Here is a 20,106-nt window from a genome sequence, read left to right as displayed (position 1 = left end):
ATTGTCTTCTGGAAAGAATGCACTGATTTACGCTCCCACCTACCGGGTAGAAAAGTGTCTACTTCTCCATCATCACCAGCCCTAGGGCATCACAGTTTTCCATTTTTGTCAATCTGATAATTGCACAACACATTTCACTGTTGTTTGTTTTAGATTTCCTTCATTAAAAATGAGGCTGGGCAGCTTTCCCACATTTATTGGCCATTTGTATTTATTTTTCAGTAAGTTGCCGTTCACGTCCTTTGCCCATTTTTCTACTGGGTTATTTTTTCTTATTGATTTATGTGAACTCTTTGAGGCTGGGAAATTGGCCTGTCACATTTGTCTGCCACAGATGTTGCAAATATGTTTTCCCAGATTTTTATCTATCTCTTGACTCTGTTATGGTCTACTCTATCAAATGGAAGTTTTATTTTTATGTAGCTCAATTTATTGATTCTTTCCTTTCTGAGTTCTAGGTGATTTTTTTTTTCACTCATGCTCTCTTCTGTAATTTTTATGCCTTTATTTTCAACTTTTTAGTCTGAAACAGTCAATCATTGATTTATAGGCAATTGCAAAGATAGTACAGAGAGGTCCCTGTCACCTCCTATCTGCTTACCCCCAATGGTTACAGCTTACATAGTTAAAAGTTATGCAACACAGAAACCAGGAAATTGACATTGGTACAATGTGTGTTCTATGCCATCTTACCACTTGTGCATATTCATGTAACCAACACCACAATCAAGATACAGAACTCTTTTTTTTTTAATTTTTAAAAAAGTTTATTTATTTATTTATTTTGGCTGCATTGGGTCTTCGTTGCTGCATGCAGGCCTTCTCTAGTTGCGGCGAGCAGCCTTCTCATTGCGGTGGCTTCTCTTGTTGCAGAGCACAGGCTCTAGGCCCGGGCTTTAGTAGTTGTGGCTCGCAGGCTCAGTAGTTGTGGCTTGTGGGCTCTAGAGCGCAGCCTAAGTAGTTGTGGCACATGGGCTTAGTTGCTCCACAGCATGTGGAGTCTTCCCAGACCAAGGCTTGAACCCGTGTCTCCTGCATTGGCAGGCAGATTCTTAACCACTGTGCCACCAGGGAAGTCCCAAGATACAGAACTCTTCCATCACCACTGAGATCATCCTCATGCTTCCATCACCACTGAAATCATCCTCTTGCTGTCCCTTTATTGTCAGACCTGTCCTCCTTTCCCCCATCACTTATAACCCTGCACAACCACTAATCTGTTTTCCATCTCTATAGTTTTGTCCTTGTGAGAACTTTATATAAGTGGAATCATACAGTATGTGACCTTTTGAGATTGGCTTTTTTCACTCATCAGAATGCCCTTGAGACCTTGATAATGCCTATATCAAGAGTTCATTCCTTTTTACTGCTGAGTAGTATTCCATGGTGTGGATGTTCCACAGTTTGTTTAACTGGTTACCCACCTATCACAGGACATTCTGGTTTTTTCCCAACTTGGGGCTATTACAAACAAAGTTCTATGAACAGTCAGGCTTCTCTGTGAACACAGATTCATTTCTCTGGGATAAATACCCAGGAGTGCAATTTCTTGGTCATATGCTAAGTGTATGTTTGATTTTTTTTTTAACTGCCAAATTATAATATTTTCCAGTGTGGCTGTTTTCTAATTCACTCTGTCAATCTCTATCTTTTAATTGGTATATTCAGACTATTTACGTTTAATGTAATTATTGATATGTTAGGGCTAAAGTCTGACATTTTATTTTTGTTTTCTGTTCATTCTCTGTTTTTCATTTCTCTGTTTTTCTTCTACCTTCCTGTAAGTTACTTGAACATCTTTTAGAATTCCATTTTGATTTATAAACAGTGTTTTTTAATGTGTCTCTTTCTATACTTTTTTACAATGTCTTATTATACATACACAACAGATCATAGTCTACTGATGTCAACATTCAGGCAATTCGAATGAAGTATAGAAACCTTACTTCCCTTTATGTACCTTCACATTCTCCACTTATAATTGTCTTAAATATTTCCTCTACATCATGAGTACTTCATCAGAAAGTGTTATCATTTGTGCTTAATCATCAAACATAATTTAGAACACTCAAGAATAAAAGGAAAGTCTATGTATTTACCCAAATTTTTACTCTTTCTGTTGTCTTTTCTTCCTTTCTGTGTTTCAAGATTCCTTCTATCATTTTATTTCTGTTTCAAGAATTTTCTTTAGCCATTCTTTTAGGATAGATCAGCTAGTGACAAATTCTCTTGGTTTTCCTTCAACTGAGAAGTTCTTAATTTCCCCCTCATTCCTGAAGGATATTTTCATTTTATATAGAAGTCTGGATTGACAGTTATTTTCTGTAAGCTTTTGGAAAATATTGTGCTACTCTCTTCTGACTTCCATCGTTTTTGATAAGAAATCTACTGTAATTCTAATTATTTTTCTCACATAGGTAAAGTGTTATTTTTCTGTTACTGCATTCAAGATATTTTATTTACCTTTAGTTTTTAGAAATTTTATTTTGATGTGTCTTGGCATGGATTTCTTTGTATGTATCCTGTTTGGGGTTTACTCAGTTTCTTGCATCCATAGGTGTATGTCTCTTGCCAAATTTGGAAAGTTTTCAGCCCTTATTTCTTTGAATAATTTTTAGCCCCATCCTCTCTTTCATCTCCCCCCAGGACTCCTATGAAGTGAATGTTAGATCTTTTCTTATCATCCCTCAGTTCCCCAAGGCTCTGTTCTTTCACTGTTGTTGTTGTTTTTAGTCTATTTTCTCTCTGTTGTTCAGACCAGGTAATTTCTATTGGTCTCTCATCAAGTTCACTGACTCTTTCCTCTGTCCCATCATTCTACTTCTCCAGCAAGATTTTATTTTATTTTGTTTTTGTTTTTTGGCGCTATGCGGGCCTCTCACTGTTGTGGCCTCTCCCGTTGCGGAGCACAGGCTCTGGACGCGCAGGCTCAGTGGCCATGGCTCACGGGCCCAGCCGCTCTGCGGCATGTGGGATCTTCCCGGACCGGGGCACGAACCCGTGTCCCCTGCATTGGCAGGCGGACTCTCAACCACTGTGCCACCAGGGAAGCCCAAGATTTTATTTTGATTATTGTATTTTTCAGTTGTAAATTATCCATTTGGTTCTTTTTTTAATGTATTCTCTCTCTTTGCTGGGACTTTCTATTTCTTTGCTTAAATGTTTTATGTTTTCATTTAGTTCAAGCATTTTCATTATTTCTTGCTGAAGCATTTTTTAGAAATTTATTTTATTGAAGTATAGTTGATTTACAGTGTTGTGTTAATTTCAGCTATACAGCAAAGTGATTCAGTTATACATATATATACATTCTTTTCCATATTCTTTTCCATTATCACAGGATATTGAATATAGTTCCCTGTGCTATACAGTAGACCTTGTTGTTTATTCATTCCATATCTAATAGAATCTAATCTGCTAACCCCAAATTCCAAGTCCATCCTCCCCCAGCCCCCTCCCCCTTGGCAACCACAAGTCTGTTTTCTGTGTCTGTGAGTCTGTTCCTGTTTTGTAGATATGTTCACTTGTGTCATATTTTAGATTCCATATATAAGTGATATCATATGGTATTTGTCTTTCTCTTTCTTACTTCACTTAGTATGATAATCTCATGTTTGTTGATTACCTTATCTCATTCAAGTTGAGATATCCCTGGATTTTGGTATGATGAGTGATTTTTCTATGGAAACCTGGATATTTTTGGTATTGTGTTTCGAGCCTCTGGGCATTATTATCTGTTTATCAGGCCTCCTCTGACATCACTCTGTCAGGGGAAGGAGTTGGTGCCACTTCAAGGTGAGGGTGGAAGTTCAGGTTCCCCTCTAGACCTCCCATGACAGCACCCCAGCAGGAAGGGGGAGGGGGACCGCAGGCTCCACACACAGTCTTCACCAAACCCACAGATGGAGGGGTCTCGTTACCCCCAGCAGGGATGAAAGTCCCTACTAGGGCCTTCTCTGCCACCATCCCAGCGAAGGGGGGCGGATGGGGGTGCCTCGTTACAACCCAGCAGGCTCCTCACTCAGCCTTTGCTGGAGGGTGGGCGTGGGACTGCAGTGTTTTCTGCAGTGTTTGGCAGGAATTTAGCAATTTTTGCCTAAAAATTCCTACTTTGCTAGGCTGCCCCTTTTCTGGTCCTTCTGTCTAGGAGAGATCAGATTTTTCTTAAGGCTTTTTTAATCTGCACCTGTTGGCGTTTCTAGGTTGCCAGCTTCTCCAGCACCCAGTCTGGGATATTTGAGGCCACAAGAAAACAGGTAACTCACCACCATGCCGTTCTCTCCATCTTTCAGAGGCTTCTTATATTGTTTTCCATATGATATCCAAGTATTTTAGCTGTACTTAGCTGGACAAATAGGAAAAAGCGTGTCTATTCCATCCCAGAAACTATGGCTTTATTTTTTTAATAACACATTTAAGCCTCTGATCCATATAGAATTCATTTTCACAGAAGGAGTGATGTAGGGGACTCCAGCTTCATTTTTCCAGGCTACTCTAAGTTATCGTAATACCGTTTATCGGAGAGTCTCACTTCCCCCCACGGATCTGAAGCACCATGCACATTTCCATACATATGCAGGGCTATTTCTGAATTTATACTGTTCCATTAGCCTGTGTGCTTCCTCAACACCAGCTGCTTTATCTATTGTAGCATCACACACAGGTACTGTTTGCTGGAGTCTTTGCTGGAGCTCATGACCTCATTCTTCTTCTGCCCGAGAGCCCATCTCTGCAGATCCTCTCCCCACACCCTCTGAAAATCACTGTATTAGTTCCTGTGGCTGCCGTAACAAAGTACCACAAACTGGGTGACTTAAAACAACAGAAATATATTTTCTCACTGTTTGGAGGTCAGGAGTCCAAAATCAAGGTATCAGCCGGGGCTGGTTCCTTCTTGGCGGCTCTGAAGGAGCATCTGTCTGCTCCATGCCTGTCTGCTGGCTTCTGGTTTGTGACTGCATCACTCCAATCTCTGCCTCCATTGTCACATGGCTGTCTTCCCTCTGTGCATCTCTGTGTCTCTTCTCCTCTTACGGTAAGGACCCCAGTCACATTGATGAAGACCCCTACTCCAGTGTGACCTCAGCTGTTTACGTCTGCAATGACTGTGTTTCCAAATAAGGTCACATTCTGAGTTTGGGGAAGGACATGAATTTTGATGAGACCCTATTCATCCCGGTACAGTCTCCAACAGGCCACATTTGTCAAGACCTCCCCACAGGGCCTCTCTTCCACCCCCCAGGTGGTGGCCACTGTACACCCCAGAAGCCCACCAAGCCATCTCCCCTAGCCTGCTCAGTCCCCACTACCCCCCCACATGGGGCCTTCTTAGATGTTCAAGAGGGAATGGCCCATTGGGGGTTGACTCATGGTGGGAACCTCTTGGTCTGCATAACTGTCATACTCCCTGTGGGGCAGGATCCTGGTCAAATCGGGGCTCAAACGGGGGCTCCTCTGTCAGGGCAGACAGGGTCCCAGGCTCTCAGAAGTACTGCACAGTAGGGGCAGACACCCATGGAGATGCTTTTCCACTTGCCACCTTGTTCCAAGTTCATGGAATCCTAGGAAATTCCCTGGCTGTCCAGTGGTTAGGGCTCTGCGCTTCCACTGCAGGGGCTCTGGATTCGATCCCGGGTCGGGGAACTAAGATACCGCATGCTGCGCAGAATGGAAAAAAAAAAAATCATAAAATCCTAATCATCAGAGATGCTACTCTGTGTTGAAAACATTAGGCACATCACAAAGACTATTCCTACTTCTCAGGAAAGCCCTGTGATGGATGCACTGCTCCCACTGTACAGAAGAGAAAACTGAAGCCCAGAGGGAGTTAAGTAACCTGCCAAGGTCCCACGTGAGGAAGATGCAGATAGAGATCGGAACCAGCTCTGCCTGTCTCCTCCCTCCCCCTCTGGAGGCCCCAGGGACCTTTGAGAGCTAGTCTGGCTGTTTCACTGGGTCCACCCTATATTACTTATGGCACATAAGGCCACCTGGTTCAATCTTGAGATAAGAAGTTCCTGGCAATAGCCTTCACCTTCAGCCAAGGAGGATCCAGAAGCAGTTAAGGGAATTTGTCCAATCAGCATGAGGGAAAGGAGCCTCTCACCACAATATTACTTTGACAGAGATGAGAGTTTTAATGTTCTCCCTCCTGAATTTGGGAATTTTGCATTTTAAGCTCTTTTGTACCCTTTCTGTTTTTCAGAATCATTAGCACTAGATGGAGGCCCTGCTGGGACCTTTCCAACCATCAGCCACAGGTGAGTGTTTCCATGAACCACATCACCATCTTCAGTCTCAGACAGGGAGCAAAGTGCCCCCACCACTTCCTCCGTGTGACCAGCCCTCCTGGGTCTCCTTTACCCCTGGAGAAGACCAAGAGTCTTGGTGGCTCCGAGAGAGGCTTGGGGGTCAGACTCCAGGGTTCAAATCCATGCTCTGCCATCGGCAGCGCAGTGAGCTTGGGTGTGCAAGAAATTTAACTTCTTTGAGTCTCCGTTGCATCATTGGTGAGATGCGCAATGACAATGGGTACTCCGAGGGGCTGGCGTCGACTGGATACAGCGTACACACATCTACCATGGTATCTAGCCTATGGAATGTTCTGCATAAATGCAAACTGTCAGTATCGCCATCGTGGGTATTACTCTTATTCCTATTATTCAGTCTCAAGGTTATTACTACTATTTCTGTTACTCAAGCAGGACCATGTTTCTTCTCTGGTCTAAGATACAGGAGCCTCTGACTCCAGGGGCCAACCTGGAGCGCGACATGGTTGCCATAATTTAGACCAGTGTTGCTTGAGGAATTGAGTCATGATTATCAGCTTGTGAGCAGGGCCTGTGTCCAGTAATAACAGCTTGACATTTACACCACATTCAAAGCCCCCCTGTGCCCGCTAGAGCGTGAGGCCTTTGCTGCATCCCTGAAGAGGCTGGAGAGGCAGCTGTCAGTCGTCCTGCAGGCCAGCCGCAGAGAGGACTTCCCTGAGGCCACACGTGTGCCCAGCGCAGACCTGGGCTCTGGCCAACTCTCTCTGGGCTCTGCCTACCCAAGTTCTTATCCTTCTACTCCACCACACCTTCCCGGGAGAATCTGGAACCCTCTCTGGGAACATGTCCTTAATTCTTGGTTCCCAGGATCCGATGTTTCCTTGGGAGATCTTTGGTAGGTTTTTTGGTTTGTTTTTTCTTTCTTTTTTTTTTTAACATCTTTATTGGAGTATAATTGCTTTACAATGTTGTGTTAGTTTCTGCTGTATAACGAAGTGAGTCAGCTATATGTATACATATATCCCCATATCCCCTCCCTCTTGCCTCTCCCTCCCACCCTCCCTATCCCACCTCTCTAGGTGGTCACAAAGCACAGAGCTGATCTCCCTGTGCTATGTGGCTGCTTCCCACTAGCTATCTATTTTACATTTGGTAGTGTGTATATGTCCATGCCACTCTCTCACTTCATCTCAGCCTCCCCGTTCCCCACCGTGTCCTCAAGTCCATTCTCTACATCTGCGTCTTTTTTCCTGCCCTGCCACTAGGTTCATCAGTACCACTTTTTTAGATCCCATATATATATACATTAGCATATGGTATTTGTTTTTCTCTTTCTGACTTACTTCACTCTGTATGACAGACTCTAGGTCCATCCACCTCACTACAAATAACTCAATCTCGTTCCTTTTTATGGCTGCGTAATATTCCATTGTATGTATTGGTTCATTTTTTATTTGTATTTCCTTTCATTACCTGTGAATCAATTCCATGAAAAACCCTTGTTTAGTGGTCCAGGGAGGGGGCTGTGCAAGTCTTGTTGCCAGTGACTCACCAGAGGAGGACACTGCCCTCAGCGTGCCCAGACTCCCTCTGGCCTGAAGCAGCACCCGCATTGCGGGCATTTTCCTGTCTCCCAAAGGTATTCTCCTATACGTCATCATCCATCCATATGGCAGGGAAGGACTGGGGGCTTGGTGTCAGCCAGGGGCCCTGGCTTTGGACCTCCCACTCCTGTATTTGGATGTGTGTGGATGCATGGATGGTTGGATTTGGATGTATAGTCAAACCACAGTCACCCAGAACAATTCATAACTTCGTTCCTTTCACCAAATTGTAATGAGCACCCACAGTGGGCTTTCTGTCTTGGAGACACAGCTGAGAAGAGCCCAGCAGTACCCTGTCCTCAGGGAGACACAGGCAAAAACTCCAAACAAGTAACTGAGAAGATATTAGGTGTGAGCCATATGTTCATAAAAACAAGATTATGTCACAGAAGGTGAACCCACTTTAGGTAGGGTTGTCAGGGAAGGTCAACACTAAGACAGCATCCACCATGCAAATAGAATGACTAAGGAGCCAATCATGCAAATGTCAAGGAGACGAACACTCCAGGTGGCGAGAACCACCCATGCAAAGGTCCTGAGACAGGAATGAGCTTGCTAAGTTTAGAGGACAGAGGAGGACCACTGCTGCTGGGACATGGAGACAGGTGCGGGGACAAGCCCAACTCCAGAAGGCAGGGGGCTGTTTGCTAAGATCACACCCTGTCGCGTTGCCACTGCCCCTCCAAGCCCCACGCAGCCCAGGCAGGGAGTTTTGGACTCTGCCCACACGTCCCAGTCACTGAGCGTCAGAATGCCCCAGAGTCCCACGCTGGGCAGGCATTTTGGTTGATTGATGAGGGTGGGACATGTCAGGTCCTTTGAGGCCCAAGCACATTTCTGCATGTCATAATCTGCAGGGACCACTGCCCACAAGCTCTTCTGCATACTGTATGGAGACCCCATGGGTTAGGGGTTCTGCCCCTCCCCCCGTGGCCAGCTCACGGCAGCCCCAGCCTGGCCTCTCCATCTCCCACCGTCACCACCATAAGGGAAGCTGCACTCACTGAACTACCCTTTCAACATTTTAGAGGCACATTTCAGTCAACTCCACTCCTCAGCAAGGCTGGCAGATGAGACCTTCTGTCTCAATCAGATATCCTGGTTAATGGAGCATCACATCTGTACCTTACACGGATCTCCCTTTCTCAAAAGACTTATAAAACAATCAAATGCATTTCGCACTAAAACCTCAGTGACCATAATTTAATCAGGTTCCAGTAAACAAAGTCTCGCCAAGAATTTCTGTTGTCTGAGGGTCCTAATTATGAGTGTCAGTTACTATTTGTACCATAAATGTGCAGATCTGTTGGCTAATAGACATTCCTGGTGGAGAAAATGCCACATCGACCATCTCTTATGATCTATCCTCTTTGCTGGCCTTGAGAAGTTACACACACAGAGGAAGACCATTTTCTAGTTCCCACGAACACCTGTCTTAATGAGGATGTACGTCACCCTATTTACTTGCCCTCATTCCCTCCAAAGTTTGCACTCTCAATGCATGGCAGGCATTTGCAGGACCTCCAAAATGCCTGTGCCCTCAGCTCAAGTAAGATCTTCAGCCACACGCCAGGAAGCTGAACGATGCCTGAAGACCAGCAGTCTCCTGCTGGTCCCTTCTGCCCTTGCCAGTCGACGAACTGGTACCAATTTCTGCCACCAGGCCCCAGCAATTAGACCCTGTTGAACTACTATCTTAGGTGAATACAGCAAAGCTTTCTCAAAAGCCTGAATTAATCACAGAGAAAAGGGGTGTCATGCAATCCAAGATGATATTAGTATCAGGAAAATGCAGTAAATTTTATTTTTATTAATCCATGTAGATCGATGTTCTCATTACCTGTCACACTCGCAAATGATAAAAAGCAAGGATAAAAGCGCCGGTTTTCCATACAGGAGATCTTATCAACTGTACTGAGGATGTGATCATTATACTTACACATTTTATAGAGCTGTTTTCTTAACAGCCAAAAGCACTTTCATTTAATATTAATAAAAAAGATGTTTGGCTGAAAGTGACTGGAAGCCACGTGGCTTTTGTACGAATGATGGCACCTCCCACTGCACTGTTCTCTGGTCAACACTTCCCTGCCCAGAGGCCCAGCCTCCCGACAGAAACCGAGGCGGGTTGCCATAATCCCAGCCCCTCTCATCTTTTCACACAGCCTGAAATGAGGGTAAGTTGGGGAGAGTAGAAATCCAGTTCTACTTAGCCTAGGTCTAAAAAGACAAGAAGGTATTGGAAGATAATAACATTTTTTCTGCCATTTCTGTATTATCAGCCCCTCCACTGGAACCAGCTATAACTGTGAATAGGATATAGAAATAGCCACGGAACACACGACATTAGCACCAAAGTAAATCATAGGAAAAATTGTGGGGCGGTGGAAAAGGACAGAGTTTCTCCACGGAGCCATCCCTGCGAACACGTAGAAGCCTCTTTGCAAACTCTGTTCTTGTGGCCGTGTTACAGCATGCTCATTCAGCTATCAGCCAGGACACTTTTTCTCTCATCATAATAAAAAAACAAAAAACAAAACAAAAAACAAAAAAAAACAACTAGTTGGATAAATTTCCCCTTGGCAACCTCTTGTTCAGACAGGTATAAGACTTTTTCAATGTGTGGGGATGGTTCCTCCGTGATACCCTGGAAGATCCGGCACTTGGCTCACCCCAGACAGCACGCCCTATAAATAAAAATGAAAAGCCCACACCGGTAATGCAGAGCTGGGCTGGCTTCCTCGCCTGCCAGGCAGACAGACCTCTCATTAGGAAGAAGCCAGGAGAGGAGTGGGAGATGAGAGCAGGAAGGTTAGGACGTGGAACCTGATGCAGTTATTCACTGGCAGGGCGGCAATACAGAAACACAGAGGGATGATGAGGTTAAAGTCTCAGACACTGCCTGGCTCTGAGGAAGAAGACACTTGCAACACTAATCAAAACCAGGGTCCCGGAGCAAGCAGTCTTCCTCAGGAGAGGAAACATTTTGAAGACCCAGCAGCACCCCCAGAAGTGGCCCCGGAGGTGTGCAGAATTGATGAATGGTTCGCTGTATTATTCACAGGAAGCCACATTTAAAGCTTATTTCAGCTGGGGCTAAACCCATCCAAATGTGTTACTCTGCACAAGGACTTCTAATCCACGGAGACTCTATAAACCCTCCAGTCCATTACCTGGATCACCTGGCCTTGGGCAGAAAAGTATTTGGGAATTGGTTGTTTTATTTGACGCTAAGCAGGGTGCCCCACGCATGACAGGCATTCAGTAATGCCTTTAATGAATGAAGGCTTGAGTAAATGAACCGACACAAGGACGCTCCGGCTTTCCCGCGGGTGAAGGATTGGTGCTGCAAGCAATATGTGTGTGCATAGTCAAAACTGCCTTGAAGAAACCCTCGCGTGGGCCAGAGAGAACCAGGACAGATGTCACCCTGGCAAGGATTCATGGCCTCGTTTACAGGCCCTGTTGGGAGTTCTGTGTCATCTCTCAGAAGGGCCGGCTTTGCCACCCTGGCAGGACATGTCCCTCCCATGTCCCTGGCTGCACCTACATGGATGAAGCAATAGGCCGGCTGGCGCTTGGGTGCCCAGCTGCACAAAGCAATCGGTTTCACGGCCAGAATCCACTCTGCTCAGCCGGGGGCATAAATGTACTTCCCACCTCAAGGTAGGGCCTGTGGTCCTGTGCATTTCCATCCGTATTTTCCTATCCTGCCACCCACCCCTCTTATTTTTATGCCAAGCGTGATGATTAAATTCTGGAATTTTAAACGAGTACGTGAGGCCATTGCAAGACAGAGCTGGCTGTTTGAGACCCCGACAGCTGTAATCTTCCATCGCCCCAGAAATTGATTGGATTCCAGGCCCAGGCCCTGTCCACACCGCATTCAGAGCCCACAGGCCGAGAGCTCCTCCCCGGCTCTGGAGAGGAGGGTGTGTGGGTGGTGTCAGGACGCCCCGGGCACTTCAAAGGAATGGTGGGAAATGATGCTTGCTATCAAAAGTTAAGCATGTCTCACCAGATGAATAATGGAATGGTCTTCAATAATCCATCAGTTTATATTAAAAACTCCAAAATGATATAAAATTTGAAGACATGGAAAATGGTCACTCTGTGTTTCAGGCAAATCAAAGCAGCCAGGAGGGAACGTCCCTCCCTAAACCCCTACCTGTCAGCATCCACAACACCCAGACCTCGTCTTGACCCCGTTTCCCTCCCTAGCCCCCACCCCCGTTCCTCTCCGCCCGCCTTCTCTTAAACCAGCCAGGCGTACACCCCGACTCCTCCGCTGTATCAACTTCCTGGGGCGACCGTGACAAAGCAGCACAAACTAGGGCACTTAAAAGAACTTCAGCTCAGGAAGGCCAGAAATCCGGAATCAAGGTGTCAGCACTGTTCATTCCTCCCGGAAGCTCTGAGGGAGAATCTGGTCCAGGTCCCTCTTCCCTCTTCTGGTTGCTTCCAGCAACCCTGGGCGACCCCACGTCACTCCAGTCTCTGCCTCTGTTGTCACGTGGCCCTCTTCCCTGTGTGTCTTCTCATTTTCTGCATCACGTAAGATACGCATCATTGGATTTAGGGTCCACGCTAAATCCAGGGTAATCTCATCTCAAGATCTTTACCTTAATTCCGTCTGCAAAGACCCCTTTCCAAATGAGGTCACGTTAACAGGTACTAGGGACTATATTTTGGGGGGGTCACTGTTCAACCTGTGACATTCACCAGAACTGGAGTTGTCAAGGTTGCCAATGGCCCCAAGTTGCTGAATCCGATGTTGATTCTCCATCTGCAGCTCATCTGACCCGTTGACAGCATCCTTTTTCTTGGTACCCCTCCCCTCGGCCTCCAGGACCCTCCACACTCCCCGTGGTTCTCCTTTTGCCTCCCTCTGCCCCTCACGCAGGCTTCCTCATCTGGGGGAAGATCGCCACTCCAGCCTCCTCGTTGTTCAGATCAAATATCCTGGCAGTGGCGTTGATTCCTCTTCCTCTGACACGCCTAATCCAACAGGAAGTCCCGTGGGATCCGTCTTCAGAAAAGACCCAGAATCTGACCATGTCTCACCACCCCTGTCTGAATCATTCCCATCTCTCCTTGGATACTGTACAAGCCTCCTAAGTGGTCTCCCTTTTTCTGCCTCCCAAAATCCATTCTCAACAGCAGCCACAGTGACCCTGTGAAATCATGCCAGCTCACGCCAGCTCTCTGCTCAAAATCCTCCAGTGGCGCCCATTTCCCTGGGAGAAAAGCCAAGTCCTTGTAATGCTGACCAATCCCTCCCCAGTCTGGCCTCTGATTACTTTTCTTTTTCCTTCTCATCCTCCTCCATCCCCCGCCCCCATGCTGCTGCAAAACAGGGGCTCCTTCTGGTTCGAGAATTCCCCCCAGCACTCTCCCACCCCCGGGCCTTTGCACTGGCTGTTCTCGATTCCTGGAAGGGTCTTTCCCTAGAGACCTAAGTGTCGCCCTCCCTCACCTCCTCCAAGTCTCTGCTCCATCTTCACCTTCTCAGTGAGCATCCCCTGACCATTCTGTAAAAATTACAAACTGCCCTCTGGCCCTCCTGATCTCTGTTGTCTCTCTCTTCCGCTCAAACACACGCTCCCAGGGAAGAGATCTTTATGTGTTGATCCCCAGTGGATGACAACACCTGGAGTACAGGAGGTGCTCACCAAGTGTTTTGTCAAATAAACAAGTGGGGAGGAATGCCATTAAAAACAACGTGGTTTAATTGTAAACGATATCATAGGCCAAAAAGTATGTATCATCTTTAAACATAGTTTAAGGAACAGTACACACCCAAGTACCCACCACCCAGCTTAAAATAAAGATATGGCCCATTCATGTGAGTCTCCTGCGTGCCCCTCCCCATCCCAGCCCTCACGCCCCCCATTAATCACTATCCTCAATTTGTGTTAATCATTCCTTTTCTTTAATGTTTTCCACGTGTGTATGTATCTGTAAACACACGCTATAATATACTATATACGTTAAATTGCATATTCTCATGTTTTAAAAACATGTTTATATACATAGAAGTGCTGACAGTTGTAGTCTCCAAATTATGGGTGACTTTCAATTTCCTTCTTGTCCTTTTCTGTATTTTCCAAGCTTAGAGAATGAACATATATTACTTCTGCCGTCAGAAAACAATGGAATACATGCCTACACATACCTAGATGGTCTCATGGTGAAACAGGAAGCATGCTTGTTTGTGAGACAAACAAATATCGTTTCTGCACTTAATGTCCCTCTATGACTTACCGTCAAAAAAAAGGTTTAGATTTGTTTAACGTGGTAGAGAAACAAATATTGCTTAAATGAATCTCAGAAATGACGTGCCCCGAGTGGCTGACTGGGTGACCTGTGATGGAGCAGGGACCTTAAAAATCCTGCTCCCCAAAATGAGACCCTTAACCCCCATCTCCCAGGTCCAGCTCTGGGCTCAGCTTCCCGGCGCATCTGAAAGCTGCTGTTCTTTCTATGATTTGTCCGCGATTCGAGTCCTGGGTGGTCTCCAGTTTGATTACAGTGACTCACCTCTTCTATTATTAAGGACACAGGCAGTCCTGTATTTTTACTTCTTTGCTGCTGTCAGGGATACTTGCCCACTCAGGGTGAAGGGTTGTGTGGGGCGACAGGCTGGGAGGCTACACTGGGCCCCCCACGCTGTCCACCCTCTCCCCTGACGTGACCTTGGCGGTGCAGCCTCGGAGCCCCAGCTTCCTTCCCTTCAGCATGTAGACTGGGTCTAGAATCTAGAACATCTGCCCTGTACATGCTTCTGTTTCCCATACTTTTCCTTTGCTTCTTTCTTCTTTCTCAGAGTGATGATGAGCTCGAGGTCACTGGGCCAAACTGCCTGGACCCCATCCTGGCTCTGCCTCTTGGAGCTGGTGACCCAGTGTAGGCTCTCTGACCTCTCGGTGCCTCCGCTTTCCCGCCTGTGAAATGGACAAAAAAATAAACCTAACGCAGAAGACCGTGGGGAGAAGTCACCCAGAGCAGCGCCAGCACACAGCGAGCTCTCGGTAAATGTTGCCCTTTTCTCCCCTCGACTGTTTTAGAAGGTATACATTCTTTTTCTCGTATTTTAGCAGTAGCTCTTACATTTTTAACATTGATACTTAATCTAATAAGCCTGAAGTTAATTAGCATCTATCTCCAGGACCACGAAAGCCTGCCCTGGATCATCAAGCTGTAGGATGTGTAACGCACCTTATACATCCTCATGTGCCTCCCCGGCTTTTCATGATGTATAATATTTTAGTTTCACTTTGTTTTTAAAAATCTTTGACATTAGTCTTTTGTTATTACATTAAATATTTATTTGGTAGTGAAGAGACTTTTGGATTTTCTCGGGGGGCTTCCCCTGCATTGGCAGCCGCCCTACAGGCCTCAAGATCCACTGGTCTCCCTGCCCTTCACCGCCCAACTATATACACACATGCACACGCACATGTGTGCCTACACATATGGAAACACACACACGTGCACACAAAGATGCCTACAAACACGCAGGCACACAGACATGCAGCTGCACTCATACACTTGCACACACAGGCACATGCAGACATATGGACATGCACGTGGACACACGTGCGTGTGTCTGCACACACTCATGTGCACACAGACATGCACGCGCAACATTGAGGCCTGGTCCCCTGAAGCACCGCCTCTCCTGGATCTCCCCAATCTCTCCCCTCCATCAGCATCCTGGGTCCCAGTTCCTCAACATCTTGCTATCTCCTAGGATAAATCCATGGACCAGTGTCTCCCAGGGTGACGTCCCTGAATCACTGTGTCAGAATCACCTCGGGAGTTCAGATAGGAAGAGAATAAAGAGAAATAACAATGAAATGCAATGTGTTCTGGGTAGGATCCTGGGACAGAAAAAGAATATTAAACGGGGGATGCAAATAGAGTCTGTAATTCAGCTATTGGTATTGTGGCCATGTTAATCCTCGAGTTCCATCACTGTATGATAGGTAAGGTGGTAACTGTAAGGGGTGCTGGGTAAGGGGTATATGGGAACTGTCTGTTCTATTTTTGCAGCTTTTCTGTAAGTTTCAAATTAACTCAAAAAGTGAAAAAAATTATCTTGCGAGTTTTAAAAAATATATATTTCGGGACCCACTGCAGACCTGTGGACTCAGGAGCTCTGGGGGTGGGCTGTAGATAGTAATATATATATATAATATATAATATAATATATATAATATTATATTATAATAATATATAATTATAATATATAACATATAATGTAATATTATATATATATATATATATATATATATATATATATATTTTTTTTTAGACTAGCAGTCCCCAACCTTTTTGGCACCAGGGACCCGTTTCGTAGAAGACAGTTTTTCCACAGACAGGCGTGGGTGGGGGGTGGTTCAGGCCATAATGCGAGCAACGGGGAGCAGCAGGTGAAGCTTCGCTCACTCGCCCGCCGCTCACCTCCCACTGTGCAGCCCGGTTCCGAACAGGCCGTGGACCGATACCAGTCCACAGCCCGGGAGTTGGGAACCCCAGTTTTAGATTATATCTCCAAATAGTCATATTCTGAAGTATTAGGGGTTAGGACTTCAACAAATGAATCTGGGGAGTTGGGACACAATGAAGTCCATAATGATCAGACCCCTGCAGACCCCCTGGCAATTCCCCAGGGCACACGGGTCCCACTCTGGGCACAGTCCCAGAGCAGCAGCACCCCCAGAACCACGCAGGCTGTGCAGAGGGGCGGCCACACAGAACACCCACGTCCACTCCCAGGCCCCCACCCTGGTAGGAGTCGACAGTGGCAGGAAGATCCATCCATGGGCCAGCCTCACCCTAGGCACCTAGGAAGGGCCAACCAAGGGCCAGGAGCAGAGAAGAAGATGGGAGAGGGTGGAGGGAAGGAGGCCACAGGCACTGGGAGCTGGGCTAGCAGCTGCTCTCCAGGAAGCTACGTGATTAATAAGCATTCAGGGGACACTTTCTGTTCCGTGAGAGCTGAGAACCACACGTACTCACCCATAGGGCCAACCAGGGCTGAGTTCACTAAGCCAGCACTGGCCAAGAGAACTTTCTATGATGATGGAAGTGTTCTGTATCTGTGCTACTCGATACTGAGGCTGTTGAGGACTTGAATGTGGCTAATTTGACTGAGGGACTGAATTTTAACTTTAATCTTAATATAAATAGCCACATGTGGCTGGTGGCTGGTGACCGACATGCAGCACTCAGCCCTGGCCCCTTCCTCTACTGTGTACAAACTACAGCCTAACATTTATTTTTTATTTTTTAGATTTATTTAATTTATCTATTTTAGTTTTTGGCTGCGTTGGGTCTTCGTTGCTCCACATGGGCTTTCTCTAGTTGCAGAGAGTGGGGGCTACTCTTCGTTGCGGTGTGAGGGCTTCTCATTGCGGTGGCTTCTCTTGTTGCAGAGCACAGGCTCTAGGCATGCGGGCTTCAGTAGTTGTGGCATGCGGGCTTCAGTAGTTGTGGCACGCGGGCTTCAGTAGTTGTGGCTCATGGGCTCTAGAGTACAGGCTCGGTAGTTGTGGAGCACAGGCTTAGTTGCTCCACGGCATGTGGGATCTTCCCAGACCAGGGCTTGAACCCATGTCCCCTGCATTGGCAGGCAGATTCTTAACCACTGCGCCACCAGGGAAGCCCCAGCCTAACATTTTAACCTCAGCCTTCAACACCCAAACGCAGAGTGGTGACCTGGACCAGGCAAGCCACGGGGCCTTTGGATAGAGGGAGAGACTTGCAGGCACTTACTGAAACGTGCCTCCCTCCCCAACTATCAGGATGGATGGCAAAAAGGAGTCTTCTGTGAGTAGCTGTCCAAACTAAAACAGGCCATAGATGCATTGCAGGTTGAGGCTCCAGGATCCAAATACCCAGGCCCTTTTGGATCCGGTAGGAACATTTTACTCCCCTTCTAGGGCCGGCAGCCACAGCACTGGGTCCCTGCTACTCTGAAACCAGACTGGAATTCACATCCAAGTGGAACTGCTCTAGAGAGGGCAGCCCAGGGCTACATGAATAATGGATGAGCCACACTGCCTGCTCTGAGAGGCCTCTCTCCCTTCCAGGATCCCGGAACCCTGAAGGAGGGGACACCCTCCTTTCTCATCCCCGGCAGGGCTGGCCCAGGCCAGAGCCTGAGAGGGGTCGTCGGGGCAGGCTTTGTCCCAGCCCCAGCACAGACCTCCGCCCTCCAGGATTGGACAGCAGAAGGGCCTCCCTGGCCCTCCACATCGGCTGCCTCTGGGATTTGGGATTCGGGAGCCCCATGACTGGCCCCGAAGATGGCTTCCCCCCGCCCTGGAAGGTGCAAGCTAGCTGGAACCATCCAGATCCCCTATGGGGTCAACAAAGAGGCCAGGAAAGCAGCACGGGGCCTGGGCTGGGAGCCAGGAGGGCAGAGACCAGCCCCAGGCTGGGAGTCCTTGGTGGGAGCTGGGACTCACCACACTGGCCTGTCACCTTTACTAAGAGTGATGGTGCCGTCTTTGGTTAGAGAGCCTGTGGTCTAGAGAGGACAGTCTGAGAAGGACTGGGACATACAGTAGTGTCTTAGAGCAGACCTGAGATGAGGTGACCCCAGACCTCAGGAAGCACCCACCCAGTGGGTGGGAGTGAGGCAAGGCAGGTGTTTTGGACTGAATTGTGTCCCCCTCAAAATTCATATGTGGAAGCCCTAACCCCCAATGTGACTGTGTTTGGAGACAGGGCCTTTAGGGAGGTAATTAATGTTAAGTGAGGTCATAAGGTGAGGCCCTAATCTTATAGGATTGGTGTCTTTATGTTATGGAGTCCAAGCTCATTGCTCACCACACGACAGACCAATAAATCAAGAGACTAGTTTTGGGGGCAAAGAATAGCAGCTTTACACAGAAAACCCGCAGGCCAAGAAGATGATGGACTAGTGTCCCAAAGAACCATTTACCCGATTTAGAATTCAGGCTTCTTTTATGCTAAAAGGAGAGTGGGTGTGGCTGGTTGTTGCACACTTCTTGGTGCCAGAATCCTTTGTTCTTGCAGCTGTCCAGGGAGGTCAGGTCACAGTGTTCCTGTAAACCTCCAACAAGACAAGTGTTATTCTCTGTTCTGCAACTTTTTGTCTCTGTATGAATGGAAAAGTGCTATACCTTGAGAATGTATATTTCAGGCTATAGGTAACTGGTAGCAAAAGGTTAAAGTAAAAAGAAACAGATCCAATGTGGACTCAGATTTGTTCTTCCCTAGTACACTTACAATAACTCTCCCCCCCCAACAGCACCCTTAGCACAGAGAAGAGGCCATGTGAGGACACAGTGAGAAGGCAGCTGTCTGCAAGCCAGAAAGAGAGGCCTCACCAGACACCAACCCTGCTGACAACTTGATCTCAGACTCCCAGACTCCAGAACTGTGAGTACATAAATTTCTGTTGCTTAAGCCACTTAGTCTGTGGTGTTTGCTGTCAAGCCAGTTGCCCCTGTGGGCAATGGAGGTTGACCTACTGAAGAACTCTCTGGAATGTGGCACAGGCCAGAGTCACCCACCTGAGAGGACAGGGGAAGCTCAGGCATTTACCCTCTAACTCCTGGCAGTCGCTGGGTGAGGGTGACCCTCAGGAGGCGATAATGCCCAGCTATGAGCAGCTTCAAGGAAAGCCTTCAGGCAGACAGGGAAGTGCAGATGCTGTCAGCTGGCTCTCAGGCTGGAGTCCACTGAGAAGTATATCCCAGGGGATCTGGGCAGGCTCTGCCCAGCAAAATCTGCATCTGGCAGCCTAGTTAACTTGGGAGCCTGGTGAGAATTACAATGCACAAATGGCCTGGCTGAGAGAGTCTAACCAGGAGGCTGAGTTACTGGGGGGTGAGGCACCCAGGCTCTAGCAACAGTGGGAAGCTGTTACGAGCTCAGGGCAGAGGGACCAAGTGATGGGAGCCCAGAGGGCAGGGAGCTGTAGGGGCACTGCCAGGCAGGAGGAGAATGCCAGAGGCACAGCCAGGCGGGGTGGCAGGGTGATAAATACCCCAGCCTCTCCTCCCACGTTGGCTTAGGCCACAGAGCAGATGAACCATGGCAGTGGTGTGCTGGTAAATGTTTAACAACCGGCTCTCTGGTATAGGGGAGCCCTGATGCGTAGCATCTGTCAATTTCCGTGATGAATATACTTCCACCAAGGCCTATTAAACGCTGCCAAAAGGTTGGTGCAAACTGTCCTGAGTTTTCTTAGA

Source organism: Aethalodelphis obliquidens, unplaced genomic scaffold (genome assembly GCF_003676395.1).
Source record: "Aethalodelphis obliquidens isolate GAN/ISIS:26980383/991018 unplaced genomic scaffold, ASM367639v1 scaffold30, whole genome shotgun sequence".
Taxonomy (NCBI): Eukaryota; Metazoa; Chordata; class Mammalia; order Artiodactyla; family Delphinidae; genus Aethalodelphis; species Aethalodelphis obliquidens.
The sequence above is the reverse complement of the archived record's forward strand: the minus strand, read 5'-3'. Positions refer to the sequence as shown.